The sequence below is a fragment of the Fukomys damarensis genome, unplaced genomic scaffold (genome assembly GCF_012274545.1).
Source record: "Fukomys damarensis isolate Sample0158 unplaced genomic scaffold, DMR_v1.0_HiC HiC_scaffold_33, whole genome shotgun sequence".
In the NCBI taxonomy this organism is placed as follows: domain Eukaryota; kingdom Metazoa; phylum Chordata; class Mammalia; order Rodentia; family Bathyergidae; genus Fukomys; species Fukomys damarensis.
In genome coordinates, this window is record NW_022900945.1 from 26,861,114 (window position 1) to 26,866,917 (window position 5,804).

General features: G+C 49.1%; 1 pseudogene; it reads left to right on the forward strand.

Annotated features, from left to right (window-relative positions):
* Positions 1 to 2,093: 2,093 nt before the first annotated feature.
* On the forward strand, positions 2,094 to 5,019 carry LOC104863395 (annotated as a pseudogene).
* The last annotated feature ends 785 nt before the right edge of the window (positions 5,020 to 5,804 follow it).

Below are 5,804 nucleotides of genomic sequence, written 5' to 3' on the forward strand. Positions count from 1 at the left end.
CTGTTTAAAACCTTTCAGCATCTCTTCGTTGCTTTCAGAATAGTCTGAATCCTTTAGCGTGACACTCAGATACAGACTTCCACCACTGTTCCAAGTACGCCGTGTGCCAGACAGACCCAACTGCTTGTGTTTCTTGTCCATGCCACTTATGTACACCTCTAAACTGCTCACTGTGATTCTGAAGATCCCCGCCTCACCCACCTGCCAGCAGGAGTGACTCATCAAGTACCTCCGGTCTCAGCTGAGAGCCACGCCTGGCGGTTCACTGAAAGGCTCTCACCTTTAGAGAGTGGAAATGCCTGCCTCCCTGAGCCCCGTGTCCAACGTCGCTAGAATAGACAGAACCATGTGTCCTCATTTCCTGCCTCCCTCCCTTACATATTTATGTACTTACCCAAACTGTACTTTTCAAATGCCCACTTAATGTTAGGCACTGCACTAGGTGCTGGGACTGAGCAGTAGGCAGTCACTGTGTGGCTTAGGGGAGTGCAGAATCAGCTGAATGCCTATAGTCTGCGCTTCTGCACTGCCTTCTGAATTCCACTCCAGTTCCCAGGTCCTCAGCACCCTGTTAGCTAAATCGCTACCTCCTTTATTCCCCATTCACAGAGGGTGGCATCCTCATTGCTGTATCCTTTCCTCTACCTGGCTTGATCCCCTTGATGTATAATTCTGCCCACCCGTCCCCAAGAATTATTGCCTTATAGAAACTCTTGGAACTGTGCCTGACTCCGTCCCTTAGATCCAGTACCTTGATTATTAACGTCACTCTGGGCCTGACTTGAGTGGGCCACACTCAGTGATGTTGAGATTTTAATTTCTGCAGTTTCATTAGAGGGAAGTAGTTCTTTGGATAACAGTCCTGCTCAGTCTCCCATCCATAAATCACTTTTTCCTTTTCCCATTTGGGTCACCGCCTGTGCTGCTATTTATGATACTTCCTTCTTCTCCCCAGACTTTCCATGCCTGGCAAATGTTTTCTCTTCCTTCAGACTGTTTAAAGGTCACCTCCTCTGGGAACCCCCCACTCCACTCCTGCTTTCCCACATAACGCCTTTGGGGTGTGCAATTACTCGATTCTGCATATCTTCATTAGCACGTCTTTATGAGCACTTATCCAGTTCTGCTGTAATTGGGTATAAGCCACCTTTTCATCACTATACTACGATCCCTGACACAGGCCGCTTATGAAGAAGAAGAGATTCAGCTCTGCTTTGGAGCCTGAAAGTCCGAAGAGCATGGCAAAGGCCATGTGGTGGAGGGGCCCACGGGTTGCATCAGTTCATGGTACAGGTAGAGGAAGCACAAGCAGGAGCGAGATTACATTTCAGGCCAGGGAACAGGGAAAGACCTGGGGCCCACAATCCCCTTCCAGGGCACACTTCAACTGACCCACAACCTCCTCCTGAGCTCCACCTCTTTAGGTGCTACACCCCCAATAGCGCCACCCTGAGGAACAAGGTTTTAACACATGAACCTATGGGAGAACACAAGCTATATCCAAGCCATAGCATTTTGTCTTCTCTACTTAGCTGTAAAGTCCAAAAGGCTGGGTCTGGGTCTTAAAGTGTCCCTGTATCCCCTACGTCTGGTCTGGTATGTGGAAGAGAGGAGAAAATAATATAAATATAGTCAATAAAAGGAGAAAATCTAGGGGAGTGCACCCACCCATATGCATGAGCACAGGACCAGGCTCTACGCAGGCACTGGCCAGCTCCAGGGACAGAGCCCAGTCTTGGACCTGCCCTGCCCCATTCTGCCCCTGAGGCATCCTGGGGTCTGGGTGGGGGTTGCCTCTTTAAGCCACCTGTGCCTCAGCTGTGGGGGCAGAATGGCAGCCCCGACTGGAGGCTGTCCCTGCCGGTCCGCAGTCCCATGCCCGCAGGCCTGACAAGCCCTCCTGACGTCCAACCCGCCACCAAATGAACAGAATTTCAACCAGGCCTACGAAGAGGTGTGGGAGAAGTTCAAAGAGGACACGGACTTAGTGGGAGAGCAGCACCTTTCCAGACTGGAAGGAACGTGTTTCAGGCCATTTAAAACCCAACTTGCTTTCAAGAAGGTGATCTTGTAATGGCTCCCACCAGAGTACAATGGCCACCCAGGCATGTGGAAGAGCCAGGCTGTTCACCAGCAGCAGCAACATGGGCAGGGCCCTGCCTAATGCCATGTATGACCTGGAGGACTTCTCCAAAGCTTAACTGGCCACGCCTCAGCTCATCGGGTTGGCCAATGTGGCCGTGACTGGAGAAGTAAATGGCAGCTGCTGCGATTACCTGGTTGGTGAAGAAAGGCAGATGGCAGAATTGATGCCTGTTGGGGATAACAACTTCTCAGACAGTCACGGAGAAGGACTGCAGGAGTCTTCTGAAGGGTGGACCTCCTGGACTGGAGAACGTGGAAATGAGGAATCTGGAGCTCAGTGTTACAGGACCACAGCCTGTATTTGAGGCATCAGCTGCCCCTGAGATTTACAGCTCAAATAAAGATCTTCCCCCTGAAACACCTGCAACAGAGGACAAACGCAAGAACTTGAAGACCGAACCGTTTGTGCGGTAAGCTGTGCCAGTACGAACCAGAATCCGAGGAACAGTTTGTGCATGACGTTAGAGCTCACAGTGCCATAAAGTTTTTTGTGGAATAAAGTGCAGAGGAGCAAGCCAAAGCCAGGAGTCTGGGGCTTCTGCTGCTGAGGAGGGAGGTTTCTCGAAGGGCCCCCTCCGCTGTGACGGCTGAGGCTGTAACACCAATCAGTATGATGATCATTGCGCCGCTCACCTGAAGCACCACAGCACAGCTGGGGATAACGAGCGAGTGTACAAGTGTGTCATTTGCACACACACGGTGGTCAGCGAGTACCCCTGGAGGAGACACCTGAGGAACCACTCCCCTGCGGCAAGTGCAGCTACTTTTCAGACAGACAAAATAATTTTGTCCAGCATGTCCACACTCACACGGGAGATCGCCCAAGGAAATATGAACTTTGTCCTTATTCAAATTCTCAGAAGACTCGTCTAAGTAGGCACGTGCGCGCTCGTTCAGGTGAGAAGCCGTTTAAATGTGATCAGTGCAGTTGCGTGGCCTCTAATCAGCATAAAGTAACTCACAATGGTCCTAAATCTCTTAATTGCCCTCACTGTGACTACAAAAGAGCAGACAGAAGCAATTTCAAAAAATCGCATAGAGCTCCATGTTAACCCACAGCAGTTCAATTGCTCTGAATGCGACCATGCTGCTTCTGAGAAGTGTAATCTCCGGTATCATTCCAAATCCAAGCACTCTACTTGTCCCAATAAAACAATGGATGTCTTAAAAGTGAAACTAAAGAAAGCCAAAAAGCGAGAGATTGACTTGCCTGATGACCGTATTACTAACGAGAAAACAGAAACAACAGGCAAAAACAAAGGGGGGTGTGGCTGAGAGGAAAACTTCGAAATTTGTAAAAGTGGTGAAAAAAGATGTTTCAAAAGAGAAAAAGCCTTGTAGCGATGTCTCAGGGATCCAGGTGACTTCCAGAACTCGCAAATTCACCGCAGAGACAAAAGAGACGGATGGGCACACAGGAAATAATTCAGAAGATCCCCGTAAAACCAAGAAAAGCAAAAGGAAGCTAGAAGCTGAAGCACAATCCTCGCATGATCCTATGAATGAGGACGAACCTGCAATGCAAAAGAAGAAAAAAGTAGGAGGCAAATCCAGAAATGATCAGGAGGTGTAAAAGGGTGATAGCAAAGCGGAGAAAAATAAAAAGCAAAATACCTGTGTGAAGAAGAATACAAAGGAGGCAGCTCCGAAAAATAATTCAAGCAAGAAAAGCAGCAAGGAGCCAGGGATTTAGCTCAGTGGCACTGTTCCTGCCTCAAAAATGTAAGGTCCTGAGTTCGATCCCTGGTTCGGGGGTTCGGGGGAGCAGCAAGCCTGCTCAGAAGGAGCCACCTCAGAAGGGTCCTGAGCCACTGCCACAGCAGAAGCAGATCAAGCGGCCTCTGGAGGCTATGCAGGCCAGGCTGCCGAGGAGGGGCCTAGCCCTGCTGGGGAGGCGCCCACTCCTCCCATGGAGGGTGATGAGGGGGGTTCTCCGCTTGTGGAGCCAGCCTATGGAGGTCATGCAGGAACCACCGCCTCCTATGGAGCCTGGGCACAGGAGCTGCCGCCTCCAGTACAGCTTCCCCTTCACACGGAGCCAGGCCCCAAAAAATCTCCCCAAAAAGGCAGTAAAAAGGAAAAGTGGCCCACAAGGAGCAAGTCCTCATTGAAGTTGGCTTAGTGCCTGTTAAGGACAGTGAGCTTCTAAAGGAGACACACAGGCCCTCTCAGCACCATTCCCACTGCCGGAGGAGGAGGAGGAGGAACCAGGAGACCAAAACATACTCTCTGAAGGTCCAGGAAATACAGAAGGGCCCCTGCAGAAAGCGGGAGCGGAGGAGGAGGATGAGAGCATAGCTGTTGGAGCTGCTGGCGCGGAATCTTCCAGCATGCCAGCTTCGGTCTGGAAGTTGCTCGCACCAGAGGTTGGAACTTCAGATGGTGACCCTCAGACTCAACGCAGATGAGCCTTACGAAAGGAAACAGTCACTGAGGAGAGTGCAACCGAGACTCTCCCAGCTAAAGGTGCTGCAGCTGAAGAACCAGCTTCGTCCGTCCCTTTTCTCTACAGCAGCAAAAGAAGGAGAAGCAGTGTCCAAAACCGCTCTGGCTGCGGCTCCTGCTCCTGTTAGCGTGACAGAAAACGAGTCAGAAAACTGATGAAGATGAAGGCATCCACAGCCACGATGGAAGGGACCTCAGTGACAACATGTCAGAGGACAGCGATGATTCTGGACTGCACGGGGCTAGGCTGTCCCCAAGAAACTAGGGCAAAAAATGCAAAGGAAGCCCTGGGAGTCGAAGTGGCTGAGGGACATTCTCTGTATCTTCCGTGATCGCTCTTTTAGAAAGGAAAAAGATTACAGCAAACACCTCAATCGCCATTTAGCTAATGTGTACTTCCTTGAAAACGCAGCCAAAGGGCAGGAGTAATTAACTTTGGACGAGGTTGCAGTTAGTTTGTGAGAGCTATTGCATGTTTATATTCATTTACAGTGTAGACAACTTTTTAAGATTGCTTTAACTAGTGCCCAGTGTTGATCTTTTTGTTTTGTTTTGTTTTTTTGGTCTTTTGAGACAGGGTCTCACTACGTAGTTGAGACTGACCTAGAACTCACTATGTAGCCCAAGCTGGTCTCAAACTCACAGCGATCCTCCTGCTTCAGCCTCCCAAGTGCTGGGATTACAGGCGTGCGCCATCACGCCAGGCTCTCAGTGTTGATCTTTTTAAGTGGCATTCTTTTCCTTAGGACTTTTGTGTGTTCCATTGATGTATAAATTTTAGTAAAACCAAAAATCCAAGGGAGTTAGTGTGCTAAAACCAGCAGACCTGAATCTTAGCTAATGTGTTCACTGGAAACAAGAAGGCCCAGATGGCATAATGCATCTGTTACTCTGTCCAGCTACAATTCGTCAGTTTTTCTTTCCATGTCTGTCTCCTGTTTCATTTTAGTTTATTGCTAGTTCCTTGTTTAGCGCTATAAAAATTGGCTTAATAGAAAATTACTTGAATTTGCCTGCTTTATTTAAAGTTAGCTTAAGGGGCCGGGGATTTAGCTCAGCGGTTCGGTGGCCTGCCTTGCAAGCACAAGGATCTGAGTTCAATCCCTGGTACCAAAAATGAATAAATAAAGTTAGCTTAAGATTTCTTTAGAGATAAGAAAAGACATTTAAACTGAAGAAAAGTTCTCCCAGCAATGGATATGATATCAGTCCAC